This window comes from Sebastes umbrosus, chromosome 2 (assembly GCF_015220745.1).
Source record: "Sebastes umbrosus isolate fSebUmb1 chromosome 2, fSebUmb1.pri, whole genome shotgun sequence".
In the NCBI taxonomy this organism is placed as follows: domain Eukaryota; kingdom Metazoa; phylum Chordata; class Actinopteri; order Perciformes; family Sebastidae; genus Sebastes; species Sebastes umbrosus.
In genome coordinates, this window is record NC_051270.1 from 29,713,263 (window position 1) to 29,729,726 (window position 16,464).

Genomic DNA, 16,464 nt, shown 5'->3' on the forward strand with positions numbered 1-16,464 from the left:
GCACCTGCCACCTGCCAAATAACAGGGTAAATGTTGGCTGTGGCAGGTAAACATTTCAGATCACCTGCCACCATGGCAGACAGGTTTTCCTTATATTAAGAAATATTTTTTTAAAAGCAATTCCTAAATTATAAAATAGTCAGGGATTAAGGTTACATGATCCATATTTCTACTGTCTGTTACCGCTGACTCAGTGTTTACTAGGAGTGGAAGAAAATATGTAAAATATTGAGTATTGCAATACATTGCAAATCGATTTCTAATTAATAGTTTATATGCAAAGATTAACTCAGTCAATACTTCATTTTATTTGCAAAGATATGCATCCTCTGTGATAAATGCAAATGCAGATCCTACTATTCTGATTGCATAAAAAAGTTTAAAAAAATATATATATATATTTTTAAATTAACTTAAAGTTTTGTACATAGATTTCAGAAGTGGCAGATAAAAAAAAATGTGTGGCCAGTAGAAATGTTCAGTGACCTGCCAATGTGGCACTTGAGAAAAAAACATAATTTTAGACCCTGTGTGTGTCCCATTGTTAGTAGTATAACTAATTACCATTATATCAAAAATAAATATTCTAGCAATCATATTTGTCATTTCCATTTTGAAAAAATCACCCTGACAAATCTTTAGTCTTGAATTATCTCTTGAATTTAAAATAAAACCATAGACTTACTTCAATACACCAATGCACCAATATCGATACTGGATCAGATATTGGGCCGATACAGACTCAAATAGTTGGATCAGGTATCGGTGACAATGAGGCCGATCTATTCAATTCAATTTTATGTTTATATACTATATACATTATATACTGCAACTTTAATTCCTATTTAAGTTTCGACCAATTTGTTGCTGCATTAAAAGGTTTTCACTTAAATTGTAATTCCTGTTAATTTTGTACAATTTATTATTTTAAAGAACAATTAAATAAATGTATATCTATGTGTTTATTGGTCAAATTTTGTTTTACAAAGTTAGGAAAGCAATGTTTAAGTCAAGCCTGATGTTTCCTTACACTTAAAAGAATAATTCCAGTCACTTCCACACGGTGAGACATACAGCTTATTAATTAAACACTGCTATCGGGTCGGTACTCGGTATCGCCTGATACCCAAAGCTGAGTTATCGGTATCGGGACTGAAAAAGTTGGATTGGTGCATTTCTTCTTATCTATAGGCTACTCCTTATTGGTTCTGTTGTTTATCAATACTGTTATTGATTCTTTTTCATTAATAAATAGTTGCTGTTTAAAAAAATAAATAATTTCAGAACAGGATTATAATTTTTATTTTTTAAATACAACTAAATGTTGTTTCTTGTGCAGCAACAGTAATGTTTACAACAGCAAAATCACTATATAAAACAATAATATGTCACTGGAAACAAATCTATAATGTCAATTAAATAAATAATTTACGTTGATATTCATGATAATACCTTGTTGTTTTCATTTGATTTTGTTTTGTCTTAATCCAAAATTAGGATGCTCAATGCTTAACCTAATGGCTAGCCTCCTGGACATATAGCACAACAACTATCACCTGCCCTTGTTTGAAATATTTTCCTCTTAATTACAATTCCTCTATTACTCCACAAGGTGGAAGTATGAGGTAAAAAACACTGGGGGAATGTTGCATCAATAGATACGTCTCTGATGTTAAACTCAGGGCTCAACAGAAGTTTTAGCCTTCTTTTAAATCAACACTTCTGTCCTTAGAGATAAAGACATGTATATGATTGTTTGTGAAATATGCGGAAGAAATTTTAGCATGAACAAGAGTCAGTGTTTTAGTTTATTAATCACAGGTTTTAAAAGAACAAACAATGCAGACAGCAAAAACTATGATGCATGTATTTAGTTTCAGCAGTACACATGAATATTTCCCTCCAGCTGGGGACCAAACAGCATCAAAATTTTCATTTTCTATTTTTTGATCTCATGAGTACACCTGCTGGACTCCTCTACACTGACAGACATATTGCAAAAGATTATCCCAACATTTAAAAATTATTATTGACAAACAGCACAACTCCGCCTGGCATGGCAGGACATTTTTGAGGTGGACAACCAAAGGAGAATAGATACACTAAAACAAACTATAATTCTCCAAATTTGCCCTCATTTACCTTTTAATTACCACAGTAATAATTTTGGTAAATCTCCCGCCGATTTTTAAAAAGTTTAGATAAAGATAGATTTGGAACCAGATTTACATAACGTTTCGGGAATTCTGACACTGTTTCCAGTGAAGTTTCCCAACAAGTGACACCTTAATTTATGTGACTCTGACAACTCAAGGACTGTCACGTAGCATCAGGTTTAACTACCTGCGAACTGATGGTCCTTGAATGAGTGAATGAGAAATATCCTCATCTCTATAACAGCATCAGCTTCATCTTGACTTGACTGAAGGTGTGGAGAGTGTAAGAGGGTTAAACTGCGAACCAATGGATGTCCGGCTCCTTCAGGTCATCGTGGGCTTGTTGCTGCCTCCAGGGCCCCGGTCCCTCTGCTCCCTTTATTCTGATGGTAATGATGTCTGGACAGGCCAGTCAATGGGGTCATTTCCTGACCAATCACTGTGACATTAATGAACTCTAAACACACTGGGTGGACATGTGCTTTGGTGCTGGTCTTGTCAGGTTGGCTGGTGGTAGAAACTTTATTGAGTGGAGGTCCCTAAAAAACCCTGATGGGGTTAAACAAGTTTCAGGGGGTGGGGGGTATCTGTTAAAACCCTGTTGGGGTCAAATACCTCACAGTCCGTGTTGTTAGTACAATGACACACAGCATTTACATGGTGTCATACATGGTGCTTACTTATTAGATGCACTGCTTTTCTCCGGATCGGTTGAATGAAAGTGTGTACCAGGGTTAGGTTAACATTAGGTCAACATTCACATTGTATTGTTGCTTTATATTATGTAGCCTTCATATACTAATAATATTACAACACATTTTCATCCCAACTCTCCACATACTCGTGCTTTGTCAGACCCCTTGGCGTCACTTTTCGGTCGCAGTAAACACGTGCTTAACGTTGTGAATTAAACAAAAACGCATGTCTGGGGTTAGGCAACAACACGTAGTTTGGTTTAGGAAACACAACATTGTTGGGCTTAAAATGACTACATTAGGGCTTCAAACCAGTGTGCTCCAGTCTTTTATCCTCTATAAAACAGACGACAAATAGACATTTGGGATCTTGACTCAAATCCAGTCTTTTCAGAGACTGCAAAAGTTTACTGTGATTTTTTTTTTTGATAGGTGAGAGATATAGAAGCACTGTAACAGAGATGTTTCTCTTAAATCACTGTGCAGACAGGCCTTGCAGCGTCCTGATGCTGAGGAGAGTGGACGCAGCTCCTCTAGTGAATCATATGACCCTGGGGAGAGTGTTTGTGAAACCACTTGGTCTGCTATTGTCCTCCTGGGACTGGCCTCCTTTGAAAAGCTGCAGAAAGCCTGTAATCAGATTAAAGGTTGCTGGGAAAGGGAGGAGGGATTTTTGAGGAATAGCGAAGAGGTCGTGGAAGTTCTCTAATCAGTACCTGCCATTGAAGTGCAGAAAAGGGGCTAAATAACGCAGCAGGAGGGGAGGCGGGAGCCAAGCTGAAGGGACAAATTGGCCTGTTGTTGGAGGGGGATAATGGGACAATGAGGGAGGGGAGTATAATCAGTGAGTATAGAGTGGGAGAGAATAGGTGCAATGGGAAAAGGAGGAGAGTGAAGAACTCCAAAGGCGGTGGCCTTGTCCCATCCTGCCCTGGCAATTATATCACCTTTGTGAGCTGATTGGAGCAGGCTGCAGAGTCCATCTGGGCTTTTAGATGGACGTAACAACCTACATTTTCTCACTGTCCTCGCCAAGCGGTCTCACTGGGCCACTCAGCGAGATATCAGGGGCTCTTGTGGTCTAAATAAAACTCACAAGCACACTCCTGAAAAGCTCCTGAACCTTCTAGAGGTCCACAATACCTAATTGCCACATGACATTGACAATCATTAGTCACATCTCCGTGTTTTCTCTCAGACTATGTTATCTCATTTGAAACAGCAACACACAAGGATGAAGTTTGTTGTTGATGCAGTGAGTTGTGTTGAGAGACAACCCTTTGATCTAACCAATAGAGTTAACCTCCTCACTGTCCGGAGCTTGTAACGCCGATGTCATATCACAAGACGTCCCACTGACTGCTGAGCTCCACCAATCTCTCTGTAGGATCCTTTCTGTCATTGTGATCACTCATCAAACGTCCACTGCCCGAACAACAGGCATCACTAAAGGCCAATCACTACTTTTTTATTCAGTTGTCAAGAGTCCATTTGTTGGGGTCAAAGGGGAAAGTCTCAGGGGGGACGACCTCTCTGACAGCACTAGTGAGGAGGAGAACCAGAAAAATCACTATTCATAGCAGGGGAGTGCTTTGATTTGGGCACAAAGGCCACTAGTTCCCCGCTTAGATTGAAAGAAGTAGAAATCAGAGGTGCTTTAAAACATGTGCGAGGAATCCAAACTGAATGGTTAATGGAGAATGGCTAATTAGGAGCTCCACCTGCCCCCGAGCCCTAATTAGTGCATAAGAGATAGTATTTGATTATTATAATAGAAATAAAAATTCTTAACATAACATTACTTTTTGGCTCTTTTTATTGCTTGTTACCAATATTTGCATACAATTAAACAGGACTATAACATTTAACATTTTCTTTGCGTATTGATTCACATACAAAATAGCTGCAAAGCAAGAATTGCCCCATCCTGAGGAGATCTGATAACTGATTACATTTGTTTACATTACATTTTAATTATCACCTCTTCAAAGTGGACTTAGATTTTTCCACCCTCACAAATCTCAGACAAAATATCTGACAGAGTAGACACAAATGTTGTCCATGAGTCCATTGTTTGTGCTTGTTAGGTCTGTTAAATTTGGACAGTTTTTATTGAAATTGCTGGGTTTTGGCTCAGTGTAGAGAGACAAATGTTTCTGGGAAGAGCACAATTTTGAGCACAGTTTGGAATTATATCTCTGTTTCTGGCCTTTTTCTGCTGTAAACCTGAATGCCAGAGTTTTCACACAGGCTAATAAATAATTGTCCCAAAAGAGGGACATTTTATACCCTTTATACCAGTACCCTCGTGCTCCTTAAAAAATGTTATGGTATTGACAGAAGCTAATCAAAGAAAGAGATAGGTTGAGTAGTAATGGAAATAAAAGAAAGTAAAATAAAGACACAGCAGTAAGAGAGAGAGAGAAACAATCACTACAAGATCCCCAAAATTAAGCATAGTATGAAGTAATTGTATTAAACAAAATTATAGTGTACTGTATTGTCAGGAATTTCACTCACATGTGAGAACAAATGATTACACTTGTTTGGGTCTGGCTGTTCAATATAACCACTAAAACATGCCTCAGAAACATGGGCACTTCTTTTTATTTATCTTTTTATTTTTTTGTTTAATTAGCAGAGACAGACACTTGATTATTTTCTCAGAAATATTAGATGAATATTGGCTCACAAGTATGTTGTCCTCTGGACACAGAAAGGCCTTTACGGGACTGCAGAGCTGCTGTAACAAAGTTTAGGACATTCTCATTACTATGCTGCTGCTGGTGTCTCCCTGCAGGCCGGTCGCTAGGAGAGACTGAGTGCCGTAAAGTGCATGTGGTCCGTCTGTCAGTACCTCCATCCTTTTGGGAGTTTGTGATAGAAAGGGCCTTGCCTGTGGCATGTCAGTGATGGGCATTTGCTTTTACAGTATGTGCTTTAGTGCTCTTTTGCAAACATATGGAGAGACACATGCACACAAAAACATACTGTTAATACGCACAACTAAATGGATTACTTAAGCAAGAGCTCACGACAGGGCGTGGTGTGTCGTGATTATATATTAGCTGTGTGTATAATCACAACATATCATGGTCTGAAGTGAGCTATTGCTTTTAAAAAACGGTGATTAGGTATGGCAATATGAAAGTTTAGACACATTCCAATTTAAATAGTTTTTTATTAATACATAATAATGATGAAATAGGCCTTCCTGCCAACAGACTAGCGTTCTGTTGATTTCATTATTTGGCTCTTTATTTATGTTATTGTATGTTGCCATTTATTGTGGAAGCACAGAGAATCTGTCCAGCGTCAGTAGGATGATTTTGATAATTGCTATTTTTTGTTAGGTGGAGGTGTGTTGCTTAGCGTGGCGAGGATGTTTCTTCACTTTCTCCGGTCTCAGAGTTTCGGTTGCCAATCCACTTCCGGACATAATCTCTCTCATGTCAAGACCCACATCAGTTTCTGAATCGTGGTACTGCCGAGGCAGTGGTTGGTGCATTTCTGCTGCGTTCTTGCTTGCTTGCATATTCTGGGCAACATTGTTGAACCTCCTCTTTATGTAGCGCTGCATGTCGTTTAGCAGGTGGATTTTTTTTCCACAGATGGGCACTGCTCAATCCACTCCTCCATAGAAGTTAACTTAAATGTTTCCATTTTGTAGCGAGTTTTAGCAGCTGACTTTGTTATTTTGTATCTGTAACCTTTTCCATGTTGACCATGACGTTTTTTTCTCAGACACAGAGTGAAAGTACAAAAGAATTAGACATAGCCGTGGTATGTGGGTATTATATCACAGCTATGAACCAATCTGATTGTTTGATTTGAGCTACCCGTTTTATAAATTAGTTTATACACCAATTTTGAGTTGAGAAATTTTTTTAACCAACTTTCAGCCCACATATAATTTTATAACTGCTTCAGAGGTACTGATGGACATCACATGAAAAAGACAGTTAATGACAGGAAAATGGCCAATATAGTGAGTTCAGTGAGATAAGTTACTAACTGTATGATTGTATCATGCAGGGGTCCTTAGACTTTTTGTGGGAGATTTTCTAAGGACCGATTAAGCATATACTTATTACCATATACACTCTTAGATGCCACTGGAACAATTTGTATTCTAAAACTTTTCAACCTAAATACTTCAAACCTGTTTCATAGTGATAAACAGAAACACATTTCAATTTTAAATATAAGTTTCTGTTTAAAAAATGTACTTTAAACAGAACATTTGGACTAAACTTGACAGTATTCATAATTTTAAAAATAATTGATCTTAAAAGCTTTCAGAAAATGAACAGTAGCAATACTGGAATAGTCCTAATAAATCCAGACGGGTAAACATAACCAGTCTAAAGCTGGCTTTCAGTAAGTGTTTCAACTTCAAAATAATGAACTTCTCACAATCATGTCAGAGTTTCTAGGCCCAAAGCTAACATGGGGTAGGGGTGGTGGGGGGTGGGGGGGGTAATGGACACAAATATGTTTGTTTTATTGGTGCAAATGGTCCCCATCTGTAGATATACACTTTTAATGATACCGCACAATTTTATAATTTATAGCAAATTATTTCGCGGACCCCCTGACAGAGTGCCAACAGACCCCACTTTGAGAATCACTGATGTAGAGAGCCTCGGGGGTCAGATGAAGGAGCGCGGAGGGAGTATCCAAATATAACTACTGGTATGTTTCTCGAGAACCAAAAAATATTGATCACAAAAACAAAAGAAAAGTAATTCTATTATGAGATGCAATAATGTTTATTTCCAGTGAATTGTCAATACCAGGCGTAACCAAACTGTTTTCACAATTTTTGCCCAGATGAAGACCTTGTGAGGGCAAAACCAGTCAGCTTTTTTAACCAATATGCTCGGCTAAATTAAAGCTTTCAATATAACTTTCTTCCTTGCTTTGCATAAGAGTGTCTTTTTTTTCTGTGGCCATTTTTTTCAATCTTCGAGTTCCCTTTACTGTATTTGAAACTGACTGAGCACTAGGGTATAAAGGGCCAATGTGGCATCCTGACAGTAACTATTGAAAATTAATACATCCCACCAACAAATCGTTCTCCTTTCCTGAGTGATGTCATGCAAAGTGGTAGGCCTGCTGCATCAATCATTTCTTTATTTAATTCAATTACTGAAAAACAGCTCTTTACAGTAATACAAGTTGCTTTACACCACTCCTCCTTGTGACTATGATTCAGAGACTACTAGCTGCACAAAACCATCTCTGCACCAAATTCATCATGCACGCCGACTGTGAGCCAGGTGCCAATATATGTGCACACTTCCAAGAGCACAACATAAGACTTGCAGGTAACATACTGTATCTTCAATAGAGAGCATCAGCTCTAAGTTAAAACTGATGCGACACACTGACAGAGAGGGGGCAGTAATCTCACACTCCACATTGCGACAAGTGCAAATGAAGGAGGGAAAGTCATGGAGAAAAAAAGGAGGGAAAGAGGGGGACAGGATAGGAGGGGAGAGGAATGATTCTCTTGGGAAGGGAGGGTGTTTGGGTGAAAAGCAACAGCATATGTATTGTTGGAGGCCCTGACTCGCCACCCTGGAGAGCTCCCTGTTCCCACGGTTTGCTCAATAAACAAATGCAACCCCCCGCCCCCTCTCCACACACACACATACACACATACACACACACACACACACACCCACCACACACCACCATGCACCCGCACGCAGTGGTGATGTCATTAATTACCATCAAAATGAGCATGACAGCAAGCAAGTGTGCGTGCGTATGCCAGTGAAGCTTTGTGTGTGTGTGTCTGTGTGTGTATGTGTGTGTGTGTATGAGAGAGAGAGAGAGAGAGAGAGAGAGAGAGGGAGATGTAGGGAATGAGAAAGAAAGAGACCATTGTCCATTCTGAAATAAAGAAATCTCCACTGAAGCATTGTAAATGGAAAAGGCAGAAAAATGGACCAAATTTGGGGATCTTTGAGTGAGAGCTGGGCTGTCACATCTCGTCAGAGCCTCACAAAACCTGATGTGCACACATTGCCCTGCCTGGCTACAGAGACACACTGTGGCCCTGTGATTGTGTGCTCTCCTGATGAAATTCAGCCTTTTCCCTCCCAGCCTCACAGGCAAAGGGATCATGGTTTTATGAACACTTGTTTGTGTGTTTGTGTACGTGTGTCCACATGTGTACTGTGGGATCTTGCATGTGTGTAAGCTTTTTTTTTGTCAAGAACAAACCTTAAAAATTGTAATTTCCAGGTCCTCAATATAGCAGGCATACTTACTTTAGTATTTAGATGTAAAGGTCCACCATTGGGTTAAATCTTAATATAGGGTGCGATGCCACGTTTGGTTCACGTTGGATTTATTGTGCACGTGATCTGCAAATTAGGAAAAATTGTTAGCATCAATCTTGCAGTGGTATCTGTCAGTAAGCATTTTTTTTTTCTATGGTCCAATATGTCCCTCCTGGGTTCATCTCCAGGACAAGTTAACACAGTGGTTTACCCATTCTGGGCCACTGTAGAAACATGGCGGCCGGCTCCGTGAAGAGGACTCGCTCCCTATGTAGATATAAACAGCTCATTCATCAAGCTAACCAAAACACGATTCTTATTTTCAGGTGATTATACGCTAAAGAAAACATACTTATTAATATTATATTCCATTTCTGCCTATACATCCCCCTAAATATTACTCACTGTTCCTTTAAGATGATGAGTGTTTTTGTCTTGATGCTTTTATGATTTGTAACTTTTATCATTCGATCCTCAATAAATTATTTAATTTTTACTGTATTTTTTCGGTTGAAATGACAAATAAACTTAAGCTTCAAATTTGTAAACGATGAACACTGCAGTTTATACGATAAAAAACAGCAGCTAAATGAGCTAATTGCTAATGCCAGCATGTTAACAATCTCTCAATGACAATGCTAACATGCTGATGTTCAGCGGGAATAAGGTTTACCATGTTTAGCACATTTTAGTGTGTTAACATGCTATAATTTGCTAATTACCACTAAACACAAAGTTTAGTATTGACCATCCTGAGCGGCTTTTTTGTCTGATTTTGGCTGAAACACAGCAGAGACGTGCCTTGGTTGTTAAGACGGGAGGGCAAGGAACGGTACAATTCTGCTACAATTCTGTCCAGGTTGCTGTATTATACATCTGTTATTGTCTCTAACTTAGTGAATTTACAAAATTTAAAGTGATTACTGAATCCAAAGAGGAAATTGGAAACAAACCAAAGGGTTGTGTGTGCGTGCGTGTGAGTGCGTGCGTGCGTGTGTGTGTGTGTAGGCTAAATGTTTGTGTGTGTATGTGTGTGTGTCAGCTCTGTGTCCTGCAATTTTTTGGCACGGCATGGATCATTGTATGGCCCTTCATTAGAGATCATTAGTTTTTCTGCAGTGGGCCTCACTAAGCTCTGGTTGTGCAGTGAACCAGGCCGTGGACTGAGATTATTATTGAATGTGCAGCCATGAATGCATGGGATTCCACCTCATCAAAGTTTGCACAGATAATTGCTACTATTTGATCTCCCCTATCTGAAAAGAAAGCGTGTTAATTAGAGGCTTTGATTGGGATGTGAAGAGAAGAGAAACAAACGTGGGCTTTGTTGCCTCGTACACATTTCTCCTCTCGGGGATTTGCCGAGCTTGAAGGTTTTTGTGTCCCAAACTTTGATGAGGTCCTTGTGTCAGGACCAGTCCCATCTCTGTCTTTGGGAAAATATCCATGTGTGCCCCATCCTCCGAGCTCCTCAGCCATCCCAGTGAACTGAAACAGTTCACTGCATTAGGTAGAAGGTTGAGAGTGCTTCACTTATATGTATAATTTGCTGTTTGCATGATGAGCTCCTTAAGAGGCATCATCTCGTTTTCAAGAAGGTTATGACTTTTCATTTTACAAAATCATATGTGACAAGAAACTAGCCCGTTTGTCCCTTTCATATGTTATTTTTATATATGAGTCACAAAGGTAAGCAAACGTTTTTCTAAAAGATAACTCCTTGGCGATCTTTAGAATATATAGAAACTTGTTTATTAACACTTTTTTGATCTTGTGTCAATCTGGATGAAAAGATATTCTACCCTTTGTGTGATTAGAAAAGAAGATTACAAAGTTAAGGGTTGGGAGGTGTACTCATCCCCTTGCTTGATTCCTATGTGAACCAAATTGTCAAAAAACATGACTTTAACATGCATGAGTTGGTGACGGTTGTGTGTATGTGTCCAGTGTGTTTGTGTGTGTGTGTGTGTCTGCATGTGTGAGGAGGTAAATGCAGATGAGAAGGCAATGAAAGAACTTGAAGTTTCCAGCAGGTGGTGCCACAATGACACAAGCTGGACATTTATTGTCACACACATTTCTTTACCCCCTCTTTATTTTATTTCATTTCACTTTATTTATTCAGGCTATATGTTAGAAACTACAATGAGTGCGTCTTCCTTTTCTGTCTGTCTTCTGCCATGATGCTCACACATATCTTCACTGCCATGCGGTTACAATTCATCCCTGAACAGCTCCACTGAGCGCCAACCTGCCCACAAAACAGATCTTTAACCCATTTGTGCCTGCAACTGAAATTTTTAGTTTTCAATTTTATTTAGGTGGAAGTGTTCACTGGGCTTGCCTAAGCACAAATGGAAAAAAAATACAAAATCAGTGAAACCATTTAGCTGAAATGTGAGTTTTTCTAATCATACTATATGTAGTCTTTGGCCACATGTGACTATGTGGTTTTTGCAATAGACTCCATTATATTTTAAGAAAAAACAGTAGTCCCATGTGAAACTGCAAAGAGCACAATCAAGTATTTGGTATCTATAAACTCATAACAAATTGAATATCATAGATATGCACACATGTGCAGTGTAAAAAAATATTTCATATGGAAAACAGTTAATAAACCCAATGTTAGCATTTTTCCTAATTTTTCCAAAATCCTGACTGTGACTATTAATAAAAGTGTGATTTTTGTATATGTCATCTAAAAAATTCTAAATTGTACTCTTAGATATTTGCCAGAAGTATGTCCGTACCAAATTTCAAAAAATTTGTCAAATCAGAACAAATTTTGGGACATTTTTCCTTATCATACTAAATATAGTCTTTGGGCTCAAATGGGTTAAACATGAGACAATGGGTGACCTGCTTCTCTAAACTCATTAGTGACTCTGAAGAGACAATAAATGTGAAATTTTTCCGAACTAAAAGTAACAAGCAAAGAGTTGGATAATTTGAACCTATAAAACAACAGTTTATTGTACTATTTTCAATTCAATTTCAATTCAAATGGGCTTTATTGGCATTGAAGTTTCAAGTATAATGAGGCCAAAGCATCAAAATACAATTTGTCATTAGCAGTCATCACAATGCAGCCGAAGATATCGCACAACAAAACATTAGACCCTCACACGGTGGAGCATCTCAGTAAGATGTCACCACAACTTGTCAGGAGATGTATTGCTCAGAGGTAACTGGTCACATCGGTGGTTTATATTGTAGTACCGTGTACATTTACAGGGAGCATCAGTGGGAGTGAGGGCTCTCTCTTCCTCTTTCACACTCCACAACTCCAGCTTCATTTCATTCATGCTGCTGAATGGACTCCACTGTTAAGACACGCCGCGACTCTGACTACAAATTGGGCTCACTGTTATTTTTGGTGTCCTACTTTTTAAAACCTCAGAATCAAGGAACTTATTATGATGGATGGTCTTCAGTCTTGTGTACTTTCTCTTGAACTGTGAGTTCAACAACCTGCTATATACGAAAAATGTTGTCCATTTCTAAATTGACTAGAAAATAAAATGTAGTCTAATTGTAATGATAAATTCACTAATATGCTAGTATTTTCATTTGAATCTTACTCAGTACATAGATTAAAATGTTCACCTTGTAATAAAATGAAAATCTGTATATTTTACTTAGGACAAACACACATTGAAGGAATTCACAGCTATAGCTCTTATGTATTCAATTGACGCTCATTTAAATTAAAAAAGTTACAAATAATTCGAGAACACGTCTTATGGATTAATAATGTATGAACATGATATTAACCTTTTGGGGTAATTGCATGTTTCTTGAGCTGAAAGAAAAGTGAATCATTATGGAAATAGCAAAATATAATGACCTTTGATATGAAATATATCCAAAAAAGCTCATGTTTTAGGCCGCTAACAGAGGGAAAAAGAATAAAAATGTAACTTTATAACTTCAGATTCATCTGGTTTATGGTGAAAGACTGTATTTGTTAGTGTAAACATTTCATTTGAACTTGTGTACTTAAATACATGCAAGGCACACTGATTGTCTTTAGAATGACTCGGCATCTTCAATAGTAAAGTCAATTTAAACTCCGGTCACAAACATGTAGGCTGTGAAGTGTTACCTATGAAACAATCAGCGGTAACCAGGCGGCACCTTGTTCCTGTTTGTATGGCTTGTATGTTTAATTACTTTTGTTTCTAAATTACTTTCTCGGAAATGAGGCTTTAATAAGTATCAAGAGCCCATTTACATTTTTTGACGATCATTTTGTCTATTCCAGTAAATGATGAATCAGTTGAATGGCATTTTAATTTGCAAACCAATTAGCGCGCATGTGGCTCCTGCATTGTCATGTTGCAAGCCCAGACATGCATTTGGTTCTGTGGTTAAAAATATATAAAGTTATTGCTGCCAGAAACTGGTGTCATTCAGCCAGATGTACAAAAGCTACTGAACAGAAGGGGAAATCCATTTGTAAAATCTACAAATTCCAGTAGTTGAATAAAAATATGTTTAGCTCCATTCTTGCCTTCGTTATTGGACATGATACAAACATATAAGCGTCTTCACCTCATGAAGATGATTCATTGTTTTTGAGGATGTAAAACATACAGTCACAAGTTCTTCAAACATCATACTCAATCTCAGAGACTGTTAGTATCATGGTCCGTTGTACAAATAGCCAAGCAGTGTCATAAAAATGGAGGATGATTTGTTGCATTAAGGCCTTGATGCTAAAGGTGCTTATCTTTATGCACTCCTTATAGACTGATATTTCAGCATTGGTTACCTTTCTAGTAGAGGTTTATTTTTCTGTACTGGCCATATTCAGAACTAGACTGATTTTGCGATAAGAAAACACGCATCTAACATGATCACACCTGCATACCTGTCAACAGTCACGGTTAAAGTCTTGTTTTATTATATCCTGAAGAGGTCCCTGCAGCTCCTATGCATTTGGGAAGTATGGGATTAACTCAGCACAGGTGCTTCTATATATGCATCATTATGAGAGGTGAGGAGTTGACACCTAAAATTCTGTTACAAACCTCACAAGGCTAGAAAAGAGAGGTTGTCTGACGTACTCCCTCAAAGTCCAAAAAAGAAAAGAAATAAGAAACACTTTCTGATTCTCAAGCTGCTGTCATCAGCGGAGGCATTATAACCCTCTGGAGTCCAAGTTCATTTTAGTACATTTTTCACTTTCTATACATTATTTTTTTTTGTCTTTGCTCAGCACCTTTTAAACTGTCCCTACCCCACATGCATGGTGTCCTTTTTTCAGCACAAACTTAACACTTTAGTGACAATTTATTTTTATATAGCGTCAAATCATAACAGAAGTTATCTCAAGACGCTAGAGCATGTCTAGACTGTACTCTATATTAATATAACATTATCAGTTACTATAATAATACTATAATATTAGTCTATAATGGGAATCACTCAAAATATTATAGAATAGTAGAAGATTGTATAAAAAAAATACTGTTTCATTACTTATACACCCAAACACAGCAGAGGTTTTGTGAAGCAGTTTTGTGCCCTTTTCATTGAAGGTCTATATATGCCTGTAACTTACTGAAGATATCAATAATCCTCAGTTTTAAAAGGGTCTACAGGCCCACATCAGCACTTGCTTTCTCATATTGCCTCGACATGATTTGTAAATTTAGTTCTGTTACTATAGATTCACTGATGACAGACTCCAGATTGGTGAAGAGCTGCCACTGTATGTCCACCCATGCATTTGAAACAGCCTCAGTCTGTTTCATCATGTTGTTCTTTAGCTGTATATCCTTGGTGAGATTTTCCTCTTTCTTCTAAATCAAAAGACTGAATAATAATAAGAAAAAAACTTTTTCTAATTATATGGAATCTGGGCTTATTTAGCTGCTGAAAAGGAACTTGCAGGGCCGCAGCAGCCCCTTAAATTTGCCAAATAAGGAGTAGCGCTGATGAGGTGAGAAGCAGAGAATGCCTAAAACAAACTGTAGAGAGGCTCCAGCAAAACAGCCAGGGGCTTAAGATATATTAAATTACCATGATTGGGACTTAAGGCATGGTTAAAGCCTGTTTGAGAGGCTGGGGAGCCTCATAGCAGAGCTATTCATGTCTGGGGAGCTGGGTCAATAGGTTGGGGAAGTTCACAGGACCTGATTCTATTCTTATGCAAACGCAGAGTACAAGACCTAAAGCTCACTGAGTTGGAAGATATAAATGACTGGAAAATCATCTGCAGCCCTCCACAGACACAAACCTGGTCTACAGCCGCCTACTCCTCATTCATGAGGTAGAGTGACAGCGTCTGAGTTCACTCTGAACTTCTCACTTCTTACTCCGAAAGTGAAATGCACATGATGACTTTGCCACATTTTGGCGCTTTCACATGAAAGCTCTGATAAACTATGAGTATTAAATCCAGTCCTGTCTCGTGTAAAATGTTGCCTGTACTCCATATGGTAGTTTGAAGCAGTGTAATGAATGGGATGTCACAATAAGTATTAGTTTATTTACGTATTAGAACAGCACATAAAAGCGTGCTTTGTTCCTTACAGCGCAGCCTGAAAATTAATTTCTCAGCTTTGGTGAGTAACGCGACCTCTGACTCCTACGACAATAGACAACATCTATCTCTATCTGTTGACAAGTAGAAAATCTGAGCTGAATGAATGAATGAATACACACTGAGTGGCGTGAGAGAGAACACCTGCAGCCAGCAGCTCATGAGTTCCTCCAAAGACGAATCAGGCTTTGATGCTCAAATGTGATAAAATCATGAGAAGGGCAGAGGCACTAAACGTATGTTGACACCTTTATGTGGTTGTTGAACATCTCATGGGTTTTAATATGCTGCTATAACAGCCTCCACTCTCAATATTTTGGATCCTGGCTGCCGGGATTAGCTCCCATTCAGCTACAAGAGCATCAGTGAGGTCCAACACTGGTGGGTTGGGTGATAATAAGGCCTGGCTGGGTTGAGGTCAGGGCTCTCTGCAGGCCAGTCAAATTCTTCCATACCAAACTTTGAACACCATTTTTTCATGGACCTCTCTTTCTAAAATACTTTACTGCATTGTGATATTGAAACGGGAAACGTTCATCCTGAAACTGTTGCCACAAAGTTAAAATCACGCTCAAATATCACTGTAGCAAGCTTGACTCTAATCGGAACTAATTGACAGTAATGTAACTTAGTACATTTACTCATGTATTGCACTTAAGTACAATTTTGAGGTACTTGTATTTCCATTTTCTGCTACTTTCTGCTTTTACTCCACTACATTTTGAAAGCCAATATTGTACTTTTTACTCTACTACATTTATTTGACA